The following is a 17679-nucleotide window of genomic DNA, read 5'->3' on the forward strand; positions in this document are numbered from 1 at the left end:
TCAGTGCTGCGTGACTGGTTGCCCTGATGCAGTTGCGCCGGCATGAGATGCCAATACATAGCTATTTTTGTAGCAGTCTCCGTGCTGGCCATGTTACGTGATGTGTAGCGTGCCCTGTAGAATAGCTCATCTCATTCCTTGGTCATTAGCAGCCATCCCAGTTCCCGCTCCCAGCGTTTCTGCCCAGGGGACTTAGTCACCGGTGTCGCCTGCTGCATAAGGTTGTATAGGTCAGTAATGAGACGCTATTCTGTGGTTTTGGTGATCAACCACCTTACAAATGTGGTAAGAGGCCGCTGTGCTCCCGGGCACATTGAGGGGATGCATCACTCAATGTCTGACCAGCAGGCATCAAAGCTACTCTGTCTCCGGGAGAGAGAGTAATCTGCCTGGAATTGCTCAAAGGGGATGGGCATCGAATAAGTGGTCAACAGAGCAACAACCAGAGTTCTGCCAGACCTGAAAAGCAGCCTTGTCAAGGCCAGGCGTGAAGTCCCCATCACCGGTGTGAGCGGGGAGGGAAAGGACGTCAGACCCTTACAGGTGGAGACTCAGTCCCACACACGCAGGAATGATTTAGTGACGCTGGAGGAATAAAGCCCTATGCTCTCTGTGGGCAATGCAAGAAGGGAACTTTCCCAATACTGTCCTATCCATGAATAGCCAAAGTTTCTCAGATTCCTCTCTGGACCATTCGACAATATTGCAGCTGCGCTGCTCGCGGTATCACTGCATGAGGTTGAGGATTCCCAGACCCCCTCTACTGGGTGGCGAAAGCGCTGATCTCTGCTCCTACAAGGCAGTCCCTCTGCCCAAACAAAATGATGCATTTCTCCCTGCAGGGCTAGTATCATGCTGGCAGGGGGGGCTTGAGTGGGAGCACCTGGAAGAAGATTCTCAGGAGATTAGTCATCTTTTGTGCTGCTACTCGGCCAAGCCAGGAGAGCCGGTATAACTTTCATTTTGCTAGGTCTCTTAATTTGTCTACAGAGGAGTTGGTAGTTCATATTTGCGGTCTCCAGAACAGTAGAGCTAATTGGATACCCAAGTAGGGGATAGAGGTAGATTGTCATTAAAATCGAGCAGTATCGGGCCAGGAGAGCCTCCATCTCTTTTGGGACCGAGCGGTTCAGAGCCTGCGATTTCTGGATGTTTACCCAAAATCCCACCACCCCACTGTAGCCCTCCATCTCAAGAACGAAAGCCAGGAGGGCCTGCCCGAGGTGATTCAATGCCGCTATGTCCTCATAAGCATAGAGGTGGATTGTGTGTTTGGCCCCACCAAAGGCAAACCCAGTAATGCAGTAATTGTCACGCACCCTTTGAGCTAAGGGCTCCATCTACAGGTAAAGAGCAGTAGAGAAACCGTACACCCTTTTCTTGCCCCCCCTATGAATACAAAATGGCACCGAGCTCGGACGGTTCACTTTTAACGTCGTCCAGGGTTGGCCATAGCTGCATAGTACCCATGTGCGGAACCGGGGCCCAAAACCAAAGCGTCACCGCCAGTGCACCTGGTCAAATACCGTTTCGGCATTTTAGGCCAAAAGCATGATCTCCTGTTTGGAGCATGCGCCCCTGTCGAGCACATGTAGGATCCACTTCATATTATCACTACATTGCCTATGTGGGACGAATCCTGCCTGAACGGGATCTATAAGCCCACCATATGCTGGTTAAGGCGTACTCCTAAAATATTGTAAATAATTTGAAATCCACATTGAGGAGGGCTATAGGGAGGTACGACCCTCACTGTTTGGGGTACTTACCTGGTTTGGGAAGAACTATGGTGGCATCCATCATGGAGGGCTGAACAGTGCCGGAAATCTGTCTGGCCCCGGCGATTTAAAGAACTTCTGTCTTGCGATGGCAGATCACTTCCTCTATACAAATCTCGAGTCCCTACGAATCAGTTTAGAACTCCGCCAGCCGCCAAGAGTGTGCTTTGCTCAGGCAAAGGCCCTCGGCAGGGAGGGTATGCCACGAATTGAGTTCTGCATAAAAATCGCAGAAGGCAGATGCAATGGCAGCATCTCCCTCGATCTCAGTGTTATCATGCGAGCGAAGCGTCTTTTTTGTAGCCTGCTGCTGCGTCCTCAGGCGGTTGGCAAACAAACGCCCGCATTGGTTCCCTCCAATGTAAAAAGAATGCCAGAGTAGAAGCAACATGTACTCTGCTTTGTCTAGGTCGAGTCACGCCAGTTTGGCCCTCTTGGCTTCCAGCTGGTGCTATACTCTGGTAGCGCCAGTGCACTTATGTATACACTCAAGCTATTGCACCTGTTGAGTCATGAGTTAATCTTTTTGCATCGTATTTTATTGTCCGCCGTAGATATGGATATGAATTTCACCTGGATGACTGCTTGAAGTCTCCCAGAGGAGAGAGAGATTGGGATGTCAGCTGTGTCGTTGACATAAAGGTACCTAGTAAGGATCTGTTCCACCACTTCTGGTCTCTGCAGTAGAGTTTCACTTAGTCCCCATGGTCGAGGTGTTCGTGGTGGCGGTGTGGGGTAAGAGGGAGTGTTAATGTGGTCTGATCGGGATCTGACTAATTCAGCTGCCAGAAGGGGGTTCTGAAACTCTTTGGTACTCAGGATTTTGTGAAGGTGGGCAGAAGTCTTGTGTGCATGAGAATAAACGGTATAGTTTATAGTCTGGGGTTGATGTTGCCTCCAAAGGTCCCTCAGCCCCATTTCCAATAGCCATTGTATTCCCTCTTGCGAAAGAGGCCCCGAGCCGCCATGTTGGGGCGCGGACCTATTGAGGTTGCCGTCAAACACCAGATTCAGGTTACCACAACCTCCACATCAGCACGGTCAAATCTTGAGGACATAACTCCTGCTATTGCCCTCCTAAGGAAGCAGTTGTGGCAATCATTAGAAGCATAGAGGGAGTCCACCACAAAGGAGCGGTCTTCCACACTTAAACTGTACACCAGTTACCTTCCCTTAATTTCCACCAGCTGGTCACCCACCTTCCCGCGAAAGGAGTGAGAGACCAGAAGAGAAACCTGTGCTGTTTTATCACTGGGGAGAAAAACTGGTGTGAAAAGGCCCAGGAATGGTTCGTGTGGCAACCAGGTGGGTTTCTTGTAAACGACAGAGATGCTTCCGACTGTTCGAGGAATGAGAGAACAGCTCGGCGCTTGAAAAGGTTATTTAACCCCTTCACATTAAGGGTGAGGACTTTAAAGCGAATGTGTGGTAAGGGTAGTGAAAAACAGCCATGTGCCCACCACATCCAAGTCCAACTGTGCAATCTCAGATACAACACTGTACGTGGCTAACTATGCGTTTGCAAGCATCTGCAGTGTAGTGTGCAGGCCTAAGGAGCAAGTATTACTCCCCACTCAACATAACAAGAGTATAGTATATAGAGGCGGTCAGCATGTCTGCCATTGTTCCATGGAGTATCTCGGTGCAAGGGTTGGGCGCAACTCGTACTCCTCTCTTTAGTGTCCCACTACAACCTCCCTTGCAACGTCCACAAGACAAAAGTCCCAGCTATCTCCAAGTACTCTCTGTCAGTCAGGATTTCCAGATTGTATCAACATGGCTTTTCTTCCATGGCCATCGTCTCTGGATCTAGATAAAGACTATCCTTGGCGGAGGCTGCCTCCCCCTCCCCCCCTGCCAACATAGGTGCTTCCGCGGTCAGGGAGTGGAAGTTTGCTCACTGTGACTCATCCATCGGTGGGAGTTTGCACGCCTCGGTCAGGAAAAGATCTGGTAGAGTATATCCTCCCATCAGAAGGGAAGTCCCCAGGTGTAGGTCACTCCTTTCGCCTAGAAGTAAGCAGTGACGGGCCAGACGAAGTGTAAGGTGAGAGCGGACAGGTCTTGATATAGCACCAGTGTGTGTCCTCGGAACTGCACGGGATGAGCTATATGTAGGATCAGTTCCTTAAGCTGAAAATAATGGGCACAAACCAAGATGTCGGCAGGGGCGTTCCCATTTGTCATGGAGGACCTACGCTACGTACTTTGTCCAGCTGTATATCTTTGTTGGTGGGGTTTCCAGGATCCGAGTGAAGAGGGCTTGCACTTATTTCCCTAGGTTGGCTTCCTCAGCGTTGGTTGGCCGCCGAATACATAGATTATTGTGCATTGGCTGGTTTTCAAGGTCTTCAGTATGCACTTGAAAATCAATGTGCTGTTCCAGAGTCAGATGACCTCTTGCTGCAGGTGCTCTATCTCCTCATCATTGATAGATTTGTGTTCTTACAGCGTAGAGACCCTATCTCCCTCCTCCCGACTGGTCTCTTTCAGGTCTTGGGATAGGTCCTTTTTAACAGTTTGAAGACCCTCCCATAGGGAAGAGAACAGGGCCTCCACGAGGGCGTGGTTAACTGGGCCCTCATTGTCGTTGCGTCGTTTTGGTGCTACGTGCAGGGATGAGGACGTTTAACTCCTATCTGGCTCCCAGATGGTTTGGTCAGCATCTATTTTAGGGAGCGTTCTTAGCCCGGGCAGTAGACATGGAGATACCTGGGTTTGCATCACCCGTCCGGTTGGGAGACCGCAGAAGCCACCTTCCCTTGAGTCCCAGGGGGGATCCCCAAAGCCTGGAATCCTGGCGCATGTGCACTGAGCTTCCAAGGTCGACTGGGCTTGCCTCCACTTCACCCCAGTGCCGTCTGTTGCTGCGCCACCAGAGCAGGCTCTCCATTCTGCTCTCGGCCCTGCCATTATCTCCTCCACGCAGCTGCTATCATCTGGTCTGTCACGGTCAGCCGCAACACTATGTGCTACTGCTATAGGTAATCGCAGTGTCTGCCGGATAGGAGGGCATGGGCTGCAGCAGGTTGCGCCGCCAAGGGCCTCTGCAGCACTGGGGAAGGTCCCTCCTCGTTCACTGCTCCCCCCGCAGACAATGGATATATTACACTGGAGTATGCCGGAGGAGAAGGAGCTTCATTTACCTCCCTGGCTCATGGTGTATGCCACTGCCTGGTGCCGGTGATCTAGAGAGGCGGCAGCTCAGTAGGCCCAGCGTTCGGTCACAGGCCCTGCTCGTTTCGGAGCAGGCCTCCAAATTGACAGCCAGTGCATCGCTCAGAGCCATGCAGGGTCCCTCACGCTCACCTCATCCCCGGGGGGGGGGGGGGGGGGGGGGGGGAAATCAGCTGTACAGGGGGGTTCCTCCAAGGCCATCTTCAAAGACTGTTGCACCCCAGGAGCCAGCCAACAAGTTGGGGGAAGGGTGAAAGCAGCCAGGCCCAAGCTTCTAGGTATGTCTGGAGTCATTCAAAGCTGCTCCAGGCTCCCTGCTGCTGAAATGGGTCTAAAAATGCCACACCAGGGCCGCCAAAGGTCTAGCGACGCCACTGCATTAGTGGACATGGCAACTGACAGGGAAGCACTGCCGTAGAGTGTCCTTTAGCTGTGCATTTACCCTTAATGGGGCCAACAGGAAGTGGTGGCACCTACAGTGACACTGCCCTTGCAGCAGCAGGGACTAAAGCTAGACTGAGTTAATGGCCCGACCAGCACTGGCTACTACCTGTGACCTTTAAAATTAGCTTCCACTAAGAAAGTTATCTTGAAATGGTCAGCACGAATCACAGAAAGTTGAAATAGTGTCAAATGGACCAAAAATACTAGAACTTTGGTGCGTTGTAGCTATCTAGGCATATAGCAACATTTCAATCTGTGAAAAGTTTGATGATCTAGTTGGACACAGCTATCAAACTGCCCGATTTCAATAAGAGTGTCCTTTGTTAAACTCAGAACACAGCACAGTAATGCCATTTGATGGATTCTTATGCCTGGTCAGATCCACGTATTTCACAGTCTTCGAGTCCTGTTGAGAAGAGACCACTATGAAATAAAATTCCCCAAACCCACCCACGACACATCTACTTCTCCAAATCCCGAAATAAACATCTTGCAGTGTCTCAGTGCGCACAAGTATCTCCACAGAGACAAAGTGTCCTGCAAGGTCATAATGGAAAGTTGGCTACCTTTACACACATACATAAGCAGAGATTGTTTATGAAACTGGGACAGTATGTTATAGCAGCCCCTGTGGATCATCAAGTCATAAAACAAACAAAAAAGATGGGATGACCTCTCAGGAAGGCTGCAGGTTATTTTAACTCCCCTCGAACAGGTTCTTTGAGGTATAAATCTTTAGTTCTGCCTCAATGAATGTGCATTGACATCTCTCCTGCTGCTTCAGGGTGTCCTCTTATGTGGTGTGTGCCATAGGGTATTTTCGATGGTTATAAAGGGTGGCGCCACCATGGCAGCCTCCGAGGACAGGTGTCTCCTGCGGGTTGGTCTTTTGTCTGTTCTAATGTCTGGTCCATTGGAAAGAGTTGCTATGCTCAAGGAATACATTTTAAAGTGATCATTTAATGCATGGCAGTTTGTGGGGGCTGCTATAAAGCGAAATTCAGTGATCACAATTAAAAGCACATACGTATACTGGTGTTGTGTTTGATTGTGCAATGTAAGCATGGTTGCTATTTGATTCCATTGTCAAATTTTGCTCAGTGCACATTACTTTGGAGGGTATGTTGAACGGAGTTGCAGCTTCAAGATGCCACCAAGATCGGTAATATGGAGGGCAAGCCGGCAGGATGCAGACATGGCATTTGTTATGGAGAGATTGGAATCCATCAAACAATTGTTGACTGGCATCCCACATCCTCCTACCAGGTCCCAGCCTGCAGTCCCAGAGTAACCCCCTTCGCAGATAGTGCCAAAGGAACGCATAAGAAGGGTGGGCTCCCAACTAAGGTGGGCTTGCCTCAGGTTCCTAAACGCGCATGGAAGGGCACACCTGCGTGGTTGTGGGTTGGAGGTCAGTAAGGGCACCAAAAGGTATCTCCCCTGAGAAAGAGCAGCCGCGGCTTGGCCAACCCTTCTTGGCAGAGGTGATCACAACAATAGAAGGTGACAGGGCACACCCTGAACAGTCAGGAAAAAAAAATCTGCACCGATTCGATTCGGATGATGAGCTAGTAACTTGCTTAGCACATGTTTTGCCATGGTTGTCAAACTTAATGGTTGCGAAGCAGGCAGGTACTGAAGAAATCTGAGCCATGTCGAAGGTGCTTGGCAGAGAGGCCTCTGACAAGCAATCAACCCTCCCCATACTCACTAAAGCAGGAGCACCAGATAGTCAGCTTGCTACACAACAGCAGCCCCCCCCCCCCTATCGCAGACAACACCGCTGCTCCTACAAATGCCCCCTTGTCATTAGCCTTACCTGCAGCAGAGATTTCAAAAGGAAAGCAAAGGTAAGGATTCCACCTCTCTCAAACTGCATGATCAGCTGCTGGCTGCTAAGGTACAGTTGGTGGTTACACTTAACTGATGAACTTAAGATTACGATCAAGAAGGGGGTAAATGCAGACCTTTTCGAACTCGCCACGGTGAAGTTGGTAACATAAGATCTGAAAGAGCTCTAAGAATGCTCTCATGGACAGAAAAAGCCAAGGGTAGAAGGGACGTTGATCAATTGGCTTAAGGGCTATTCACCCCCTCCCTCCCCCAAAGGCAGTTTTGCTGCTGGGAGGGGTGATTGCAAATGATAAGTTTGGGGGTATGTTTTGGAAGGATTATGATAACGCCTTCTGTTGGAAGAATGTGTAATCAGAATAGATTTGAATTAAAGAAACAATTATTGCCTCCATTATATGTTCCAGAAAAGGAAGTGTCGAGAGAACCAGTCCTGTCAGAGTGCGACTTTAAGAATTTATATTGAGAAAAAAAATTAAAAATATATATATCTCACCAAAACTCCCTTTCAGTGCGAAGAAGCAGAAGAGGCCACACGAGGATTTCTTCAGGGAGACACTTTATTAACAAGCCGGTGTGGCATGATGCATTTCGGCGAACTCTCGCCTTCTTCAGATGCCGATGCTTTCTGTGCCTTGCATAAACACCGCCTTAAAATTTATTCTCTGCACATCCCATTGGTGGAGATGCTCGCCTCCATCAGTATTATATCCGCCCACTGGATGCAGCATGGTAACAGACTGCATCTCCCAGAGTTCATTGTGCCGGGTAAGTGTTGCGTGGAGACATTTTACTCAAGATTGTGCCCATGTTGGCTTAAGCAGTGCAAAGTAGGCCCGGTGAATACAAGTGCCGGTGAGTGATGTCTCAGTGTCTCCTCTGGTCCCCGCTACCGTTCACACCCCCAGAATAAGTGTCCGCTGGGCCGTAGGTTCAAAATACAGTGATTTTCGCCTCACGTGAAGTCACGCGCTGCCCCTGGCAGCAGTCCAATGCTTTGCTTGCGCTGGATGGCGGACTGGAGCTGTCCCAATACCTTGGGCGAAGAGAAGCTGAGAACAGCAGGAGCCAGTAAAAGCCCCAGCCAACTTGCTGAATATATATATATTGACGCTCAAAACTCCTCTATGTTACACAGGAAGAATGCAGCACTCGTAGTCCAAGAGTCAAGCAAAAGTTTTTAATCAAGGGGAACGGGTAAGCACAGCCGCGTTTCGGCGTGAGCCTTCGTCAGTGTGTCACTGGTCAGTATCATGCATCCCATTAAAATAAACAAAGTCTTGAGCATTGACATTGACATAAACATAGGACTGTACCCCATTGTGGCCACTGTGGGCACCATATTGGAAAGGTGTTCTATCCAAGTAGGGGTCTTATCTAATTCATGCGTGACTGTTCTCACGTTTGAAAATAAAGCCGTGGATCGGCTAGTATCCTATGATTTTATGTACAATGCCATATTTACAAGTTAATTTACAAACAAACAGTGCAAATCTCAACAAAAGTCATTAGGCACGTTGAAAGAGCGTTGTTACCCTTCATGTATTAATCATTCCCAATTCATTATTCGAATTCATCATGAACAGTGAGAACTGTTGTTCTATGGAATGCTAGACAGAGATTATATATATATATATATATATATTTAGAGCTCCGCAACTCTGCTACCGAGGACCGGCAGCAGAAAGCAACAAGACGGCACTCACAGCAGGTGAAAACCAAATAGGTTTATTTGGCGCAGAAAGTTAAAGTCAGACGCGTTTCAGCACTTGCCTTCGTCAGTGTATATATATATATTTTTTTTTTTTTTAATTCAAAAAGGAAGAGCCTGCTGGGCTTTTAACAAAAGGTCATGCACTAGACCCTCAGGTCCATTCAAATTCAAGCATAATTATTCCATCTATGGGACGGGAGGCCATCCAGAATTCATATTAAAATAAAGAAAACACAAAACGGAAGTCCGAAATAGTCCGGCTGTATTTCCATTGGTGAAAGACCCCGATCTAGTATCTCTACTGGCTTTGACCCCTTGGATAGACTCCTAATTCAGATCTGATGCAGCTTGTTAGCTGTGTTGTGGTTTTACTTCAGCAAAACACCGAAAAAGAAGGTGGGACTGTGGAGAGTTGCCGCACCGTTCGATAGCCCTCCTTTCAACAATTTATTCTGTTCACCATCAGGATTGGTTCCCAAAAAAGACAGGTGGGATTTCAGGCTTAAAAGCAAACTATCTGGCCCCACCTGGGGTTTTGGGAGTCAATGAAACTTTCGACCCAGCACTTTCCTCAGTAAAGTGCAATTTTCTGGATGGAACGCTTGCCAAGTTGAGAGACCAGGGTAAGAAGGTCTTCAAGGCCAAGGTACACGCGGAGTCATCTTTTCGCGCTTACTCCGGTTCACCGGGAGGATTTTCCTTATTGGGTTTTCAATTTGAAGGGGTTTGCTTTTATAATAAATGTATGCCCAGATTGTTCAGTGTCCTGAGCCTAATTTGAAAATGTCGGCACTTTAGTCAAATGGGTCTTCTCTCCTGCTTCTGGGGCCAAAATATTATTCAGTACCTTGACAATTTCTTGTTTTTAGATCTGGACGGCTCTGGGAGTTGTGATTGTTCGCCATCATCCTTTATCAGGCTCATGGGAGAGTTTCATTGATCCACTGGCTAAAGGGGGAGTGGGGAGAAAACTGAGGGTCCTGCCATACCATTGGGTTTACTGAGGATTGAAATTGACTCTGTAAATGGAGAATAAAGGTTGCAACAAGAAAAAGTGAAGGCCTTCAGGGAATCACTGAGAAACAGTTCAGAGGCATGCAAAACTATGTAGCACCAGCTTCAAGTTTTGGTGGGATAGCTTACTTGTCTTGTGGATCATCTCGATGGGCCGAAACTTTTTAAGATCCATTGCACACGATAGGTCCAGGTTTCAAGCGAAGCATCACAGAAAACTGTAATCAGAATTAAAGCAGGACACGAGGTTGTCATTCCTTTTCGGTTTTATTAGTTCTAGTGTCTGGCCAGGTCCAGCACAGTAGATTCAAGAATTTGGTCTGTTCACGTATGCAGCGAGTAGTGTACCTTTGAGGCCATGTTGGGTTCCAAATGGATATTCCAGCCTTGGCCTGCAAAAATGGCTGAATTCTGGCTTGGTTAGGAATGTTACTTTTCTTGAATAGCTCCCCATTCTGGTGGCGTTGCACATCTGGACAGAGCAGTTCAGGAACAAATCCTTTACCTGCTGGTCAGACAGCAGGTCAGTGGTTGAATCCATTAACTTCAAACATGCAAAGCGCTAGATGGTATTGAAGCTTCTTAAGGTGCTGGTGTGTTTGAAGAATAACTTCTTGTTCAAAGCTAAATATGTGCCCGGTATTTTGGATAACGACCTGCCTTCTACCATTTCAAGTTGCAGGACTTCTGCTGTTTAAATCGAGTGACGGGAGAGAAGCTCACACGCTTTCTGGAGCTTCTATGGAATATAGATGCTCAGACCTAGTTACTGCCAGCCTTCCACCAAAACCATAGAGGGCATACAAAATGGTTTGTCAGCGTCATCTTACTGGCAATGCACATCTCATACAAGTAACGCATATCTCCTTGGACAGCTGGCTGGGCTTCCTGCAGCACATGCATGTGGAAAGAAAATCTGCAGCATGAGCTATAACCACAACTCAGGATTGGCCATTTTCTCTAAACCTGCAAACAGAAAGCTTTAAAAGGCTGGAAGAGGTAACACTGGATAAACGAAACCCCAAAGTTCCTAGGCAAGCTGGGGAAGGTTCTAGAGGTCCTTCCTGTGGTGTGCATGCCTAAATAGGTTACTCTACTTTCTGCAGCATCCTTTGCTCTTGCTTTTTATAGGGTATTTGGGGCCTTAGAGCTGGTGGCAACAACGGAAAAAAACAAGCATTTGCAATGCAATAGGTCTCGCATTTATGCGAGTGTAAGCTATTAGCATTGTAAATTACAATGACTCTTATTTATGTTTTGGTTTTTAAAACAAATAAAAGCTTATAATGCCAATAGCGCAAACTCACCTAAATGTGAGCCCTACTGTCTTGCAAATGCTTTTTTGTTGTGGTTGAGGAAACTACCTTATCCCACATCTATGGAACACTCCTCGAACATCATTAGAACAATACTATGCCCTGGTTGTAATGAGTGCTTGTTGCCGCCAGTTTCCTTTAATTTCCTTCTTTCTGGTGGTCTTGACTCAGAGTAATTTTGTTTGTTTATTCATCGTGGCCTTTCATCCTGGAGGATCTGTCAGCCGCTGTAACATTTCACAGCAACCCGTTAGGTCTTCTGTTAGGCATTCATCACTCCAAGAAAGGTTTATGTTCTTTTCCTCTGCCATTGCCCTTTTCAGCACGTTTCTCGGACCATTGTCAAGTTTTGGGGCTCTTGGTCCAGCGCACATAGCTACAATAAGACTTTTAGATAACAGTTTCCAGAGCTGAACATTTAAATGTGGTTCTATTTTTTTCCTGGGAACAGCCACAGCATCACAGCATCCTTGGGCAATGATTCGGTCACTCAGCACAGTATGTCTACGACATCAGACCTTGCCCAATACTATTACTTTATTATTTCAAAAAGCTAAATTTTAAATATGTGTTCCCATTCTCGTGGACACACTAGAGCCCTACTATAAGTCTGGGTAACTCCTAATAAGAAGTGGCAGGCCATGGAAGTCAAACGCATACCGTTTAAGCAGTTCAACAGTACCCATAAGATCAAGGCCAGTTTATTAGTCCCCAATTCACAAAAGAGGTCACGATTTCTGACTTTTGAATACAAACCCAGAGGGACATGCTGAAACTAGGCGAGGACGTTACCACACCTGAATACTGAGAAACACGCCATAAATGTCACATCTACCACCAACATAAGCCACCTCTCACCCTGGTACAGACTTGTGAATGTTGCACGTTTCTAGCCTGGGTTTTACTCGCAGTGACAGCCTGAAAATAAATGTCAATTAAGCCCTTTGTAACCGAAATCCACACCTGTGTCAACTGATATTAACAGTATGGAATCTGTCTCACACCTATGTTGGCAGTTTTGTATATGCTTTAGTTCTCTGCTAGTAAGAGCTTCCTATTCACTGTATGGCACGTAGCTAGTATAACGGTTAGTGGCAATCGACATGCTTGCTAAGGCATGATACAGCACATCGGTTTGTAGTGCATTTTGATGTGAACCTCAAGCAACTCGGTCTCCACATTCAGTTCATACTTATTTAAAAGTGAGCATTTTTACTAAACAATTCTCTTTTTGCTAATGTTTTCAAGATGAAAGGAAACTGTTTTTGTTGCATTAAACACTTCAGTTATAAGGTGGTACTTAATTTATTTTTTAAAGTATGCATTTGATTTGTGTTCAGATCAACCCTCAAAAGCCAAAGTTTCAAATAGGCAAGGCTACTCACAGACAGGCTTGAAACACTTGTTAAAAAAAAAAAAAAAAAAAAGGCTAGCTCTCTGGAGCATAACGTGGAGGTGCAGCGCAAGGAAGGCGGCTGGAAGGTCGAAGCTGTGTAAAAGTGATCGCTGAGCCGACAGGGGAGGAAAAGTGAAAGCACGCGATGCGCACGCTGTGCCGCCGGTTTCTCTGCTGAAGGGAGACAGGAGTTGGCACGCGCGGACAGGAGATGTGCATGCGTACGGAGTGCACATCTCCTGTCCACATGCGCCACCTCCTGTCTACCTTCGGCAGAGAAAGCGGCGACTATACGTCTCGCCAGGGCGAGCAGCGCATGCGCTGCGTCGCTAAGGCAAGACCTAAATAGGATATCCAGGAGGGATTGCTGCCAGTGCACATATTTTGGCTTGAGAGGGGATCTAGTAATAACTTTACCCCACTCGAAAGCAAACCGGTCAGGAAAAGAAGAACAGGTGATCGATAGGCAAGCAGGTGAGACCAAGGTTGTTGTGTCCCCACACTGAGTGATTTCTTGTAAGTTGCAGTTCAACGCAACATCCACCTCACTAGTCACAGCATAGGCATCCCGCTCACAAGGTGTCAATTTAGAAAAGTGATAGCCTTGAACCTTCAGGTCGTAGGGATACAAAATAAAATAAACCCGACTAATGCTCCTATTCATTTGTTCCGGATAGGTGCTGCAACTTTAACTGCTGGGGTAATCCTCAGCACTCATTCATTCATGATAGGCGTTGCCATGTCAGTAGCTGGAGTAGGCCTCAGCACCACAGATAGGAGGATAGGGAGAGGGAAGCCTTACTGCTATAAATACTGCATTTGCCTCAACATGATGCAAGGCATGGCTAGGGTAGACTTGCCCGGGTTCTAATGCAATATATTTTCCCTATAAATATTTTCATTAGGTCAGATGCCAGAATGTTGACCCTCATGCATTTATTTGTGAGGAAAGCAGGAGCAGCATTCTACCAGGGCTAGTTCCACGAGCAAGAGGCAGATGCAAACTTGGATGCTCATTGAGGAGGTGTAGATGGTCTGAGTTTCGAAGAACTGGACTGACTCCCCAAGAAGTGGTAGGCAAGAGGACACTGCCCCTAGCATACATTCTTCATGTTGGTGATAATGACTTTGCATGCACTGGACAAAAAAAAGCATCTACGAGGCTTTGATTTCTTTGTTAGAAGGTTTCCAGAGGCAGTAATTGCATGGTCTTTAAGTTTGTTCTCATTTCAGAGGCTTAAAACAAATCAGCCTGGTGTCTTAATTGTCATCTGAGGTTGTTAAACCGCAATTTTCAAGTCGCTCACTGATGGTTGCCTCAGACGCGATGTCCATGCCACATTGATAGTGTTCAAGTTCTGTTTTGACACTTATTCCTTTTGCAGTGTATTATTTTTGGGCATTGAGAAAAACCACGAAAAAGGGGAGGCCCGGATTGATGCAGTGGGGTTTTAAATCCCAGTCAGTCAGTTAACTACCTGGTACTCTGGTAGGGTTAGATTTGTGGTGCGATACAAAGCAGGTATAGACTTTGGCATCAGGCAGTAAAAGTCAGACGAATTATGGATTGATTGCACTCTAAATCTTACCCGAAGCAGGGGTACTGCAGCGTTCCAGGCCCAGGGGAGAAATTGCCATCATCCACAAAGACACCATCAGCTGCACTGCCTCTGCAGATACCGAAACTAATTACATGGACCACCACAACTTTGAACTGCAAATCAACGCCAACTCCACACTTTGCCCATTTTTAACTGGAAGAACTCAGTCAAGCTGTTTACAACACGAGAACTCATTTGAAGAGTACCTCAAGGGTCCTCACTCAGCCACTCCTTCAGCATCTACATGTCCCGACTGGCCGACACCCTCAGCACCTGCAACATCAACATACTCGCCTATGCCACTAAAGTGCAACTTATACAGTCCCTCGTTGAAAAAAAGATCCCCTTTACAGGGAACAAATTTACCACCTGTATGGCCGAGGATGCCACCTGGATTAAGTCCAACTGTCTCAAGCTGAACACAGACAAGAGAGAAGTGGGGGTTTTCAGAAAGGATGCCTCCCCATGGGACTTCACCATGTATGTGGCCACAGACCCCAACCCACGTGGCCCACAGACCTCGACCCACCAGCAGCCCACATGCAAGAAACCTTGGATAATCAGCAACAACAAGCTGAACATGCCCACCTAGTTTAATGCCATCACTGCGTCCTGCTTCCATACTCATACAATGCTGAGAAAGAGCTACAAGGGAATACCGTATAGCACCAGAAAGACAATCACCCAAGCCCTCATCACAAGCAGGCTTGACTATGGAAATGCTCTCAATGCAGTCATCACCAATCACTTCATGAGGAGACTGCAGACTATGCAGAATGCAGCAGCCAGACTCGTCCTCAAACACTCACCCTGGTTGCACATCACACCAAACCTTGGGGAGCTCCACTATGTCTTGATACACAAGGGTGCACGGTTCAAACTCCTTACCCATACATACCAAGCACTACACAACATAGGCCCAGCCCACCTGAACAACCCCATCCATTTCCACCAACCTTCCAGGCACCTATCCCACAAAAGCAAGAGTGGAGGGAAAGCCTTCTCTTATTTGCCGCTTAAAGCATGGAACAACCTCAGGTGTATGAACTGCATTGACCACAATGCGAAGGGGCGACCCGGTTAAGAGGTCAGGAGTGTGCTCCCTCCCTGTTTCCTGTTTCTGGGGCTCCCTCGAGCCTCCTTGGCTGACGAGCCGTAGGCGATGCACCTCCGCGCCCGAGAGGCAATGAAGCCTGGATTGTTTGCAGCCTCTTAACCACCCCGGATTTATCTCTACTGATGACGGATATTATCCAGAAACGCGAGCCATGTCTCGCGTCTAGAGACAACAGATACTAGCACCTGCTTGCACCAACTTGGTGTTATACCCACGAATTTTATCCTGAGGTGTATGAACTGCATTGACCACAATGCGAAGGGGCGACCCGGTTAAGAGGTCAGGAGTGTGCTCCCTCCCCGTTTCCAACCTCAGTTTACATATTAGCCTCTCCTCCTCTCTTCTTGAATTCAGCAAGAAGTTGAAGACCTGGCTCTTCCAGTAATTCCTCCCCTTTCCTATACTCAGGGCTAGCCTCACACCCCTGCACAGTGCCACCCTCACCGGTGATAATGTGCTATACGAAAACAAATAAAACAACATATCGGATGTAGTCTGTGGCAGGCCCTACAGCTATTTTCCCTAGCACTCTAGGGTACTCTAGTTCACTCCCCTGGGGGTGTGGGGAGTGGTTGCTTGCGCCAGGGGACCATGGTATGGCCCGGTTGCCCAGACCCACCTCCCAAAGAGGACAGGTAGGACCCGCTCTTTGTGTTGGTTGGGTTTAGCATGGTTGGTTGAGTGCTCATCTTACATGTTGGCCCAGCCTTCCCTGCAGTGAGGGAGTAGGTTAATACGACTTGTGTGAGATATCATCTGGGGGTGCCAGAGGTTTACTAGGACCCCAAGTCAATTAATTGGTGCTGTAAGGGCTAGTGGGGTGGTCAACAATAATTTAAAAGATTCAGCTAGGTGACTCAATGTCTAGATTGTCAGCAACTTGAAAAGATGTTATGTAAATAATAATTTCTTTAGGACATGTGTAAATAAATATAGCCTGAGGGTTGTATATTCTCTAACACAACAAATGGACTCAGACAATTATCATTATTGTGGCTGTTTATTTGTTATGGATCTCAGATATATACCAGAGTTGGCTAGACATACCCCTTCTGGTCCTGCCTAGAGGAGTGGCGATACCGGGGGCTGTGAGCCCGTGTGATCACTTTGTGCCTGGTACCTGTATACAGAACACTTTAGTCACACCTCACTGACGTGTTACTGTTCCGAATACTAGCAGCCCAGCTCGACCTACGCAGCGGGTCTAACGCTGGCATTGCACAGGGTACTGACTCTCCCCTCAAGATCACAGTAGCGGCATGCTTCCTGGCCCCCATGCAAGACATCCCCCACAACCAATGACTCGCACTAGCGGTAGCACACCAATGATCCCTTTATTTGCTTATTATTCTTTTCCTTTGCTTTTGTTATCTTGTGTCTTATTATTATTTTAGTATTTGATGGTTGTTATAATGTTACGAATATCGAAACGTGCATACACTGCCTTATACCTATTCGCATCCGTCAGCGATATTGTTTCGGATGAAACGTCCTGCAACTGCTTCCTGATGCAGGTCAATGGAGACGCACAGAAAAGATCACATGGCGGATAGTTATTATGCCGATGATGCTATATATTCTCTGAAGTTCCTCCTGATTCATGAACCCTTATGATCATCTTATACCTTGGGCCTTGTGGTGGTTCGCTGTTTACAGATGCACCCTCCTCTCCTGGATGGGCCTACCACTTATTAGACATGTAATTCCTCAAACGGCATGCCTTTGTGTGTATATTTGACTTGTATAATATGAAACATGTGTAATATACTGCGGCAAATTGTGGTTTATACTGAATATTTATACTGAATATTTCTGTATGGCTACGGGATGTTATGTTAAATCTATTCCTATGGTATGTACTGTGAGCAAAGAAAGAAATGCAATAAAAGATATTCAAACAAAAAAAAATGGATATCAGGTATATACCTTTGGGACTCCCTAACCACGAGGCTGGGAGAACCCCTCCCCCCCCCCCCCAGGAGGCATGTGCTGCATTTAAATACAATGAATTATTGTCTATGTAAAGTGATTGGAATATCAATGCACATTCAGTGCACCCAGTGAGCTAATTTTCAAAAGAGTGAATGTTTGCTCACTCATAAGTAAAATACCATTTTAAAATGCTTAGTGAAATAAGGCATAGTTATGGTTAAGTTTAAGTTGATTCGAACATTTTCCACAGGTGAAAAATATCAGTGATGCAGTTATTTTACCAAAAGCACCGAAAGGTGACAGGAGGGATGTTTGCATTAAGTCTTACCATTGGCAATA

General features: G+C 47.0%; 1 protein-coding gene across 3 annotated transcripts in view; it reads right to left on the reverse strand.

Annotated features, from left to right (window-relative positions):
* LOC147679874 (uncharacterized) overlaps positions 1-17679 on the reverse strand; it is a 139009-nt gene that overhangs the window by 31575 nt on the left and 89755 nt on the right. The window contains exon 1 of one of the 3 annotated variants that reach the window (XM_086943436.1): positions 14280-14360. The exons of the other annotated variants lie outside the window; for them this stretch is intronic. The gene's annotated coding sequence lies outside the window, so the exon portion shown is untranslated. Of the gene's footprint in view, positions 1-14279; positions 14361-17679 lie in introns of those variants that run through there. 3 annotated transcript variants of the gene reach the window in all.

The sequence above is a fragment of the Lissotriton vulgaris genome, chromosome 11 (assembly GCF_964263255.1).
Source record: "Lissotriton vulgaris chromosome 11, aLisVul1.2, whole genome shotgun sequence".
NCBI lineage: Eukaryota > Metazoa > Chordata > Amphibia > Caudata > Salamandridae > Lissotriton > Lissotriton vulgaris.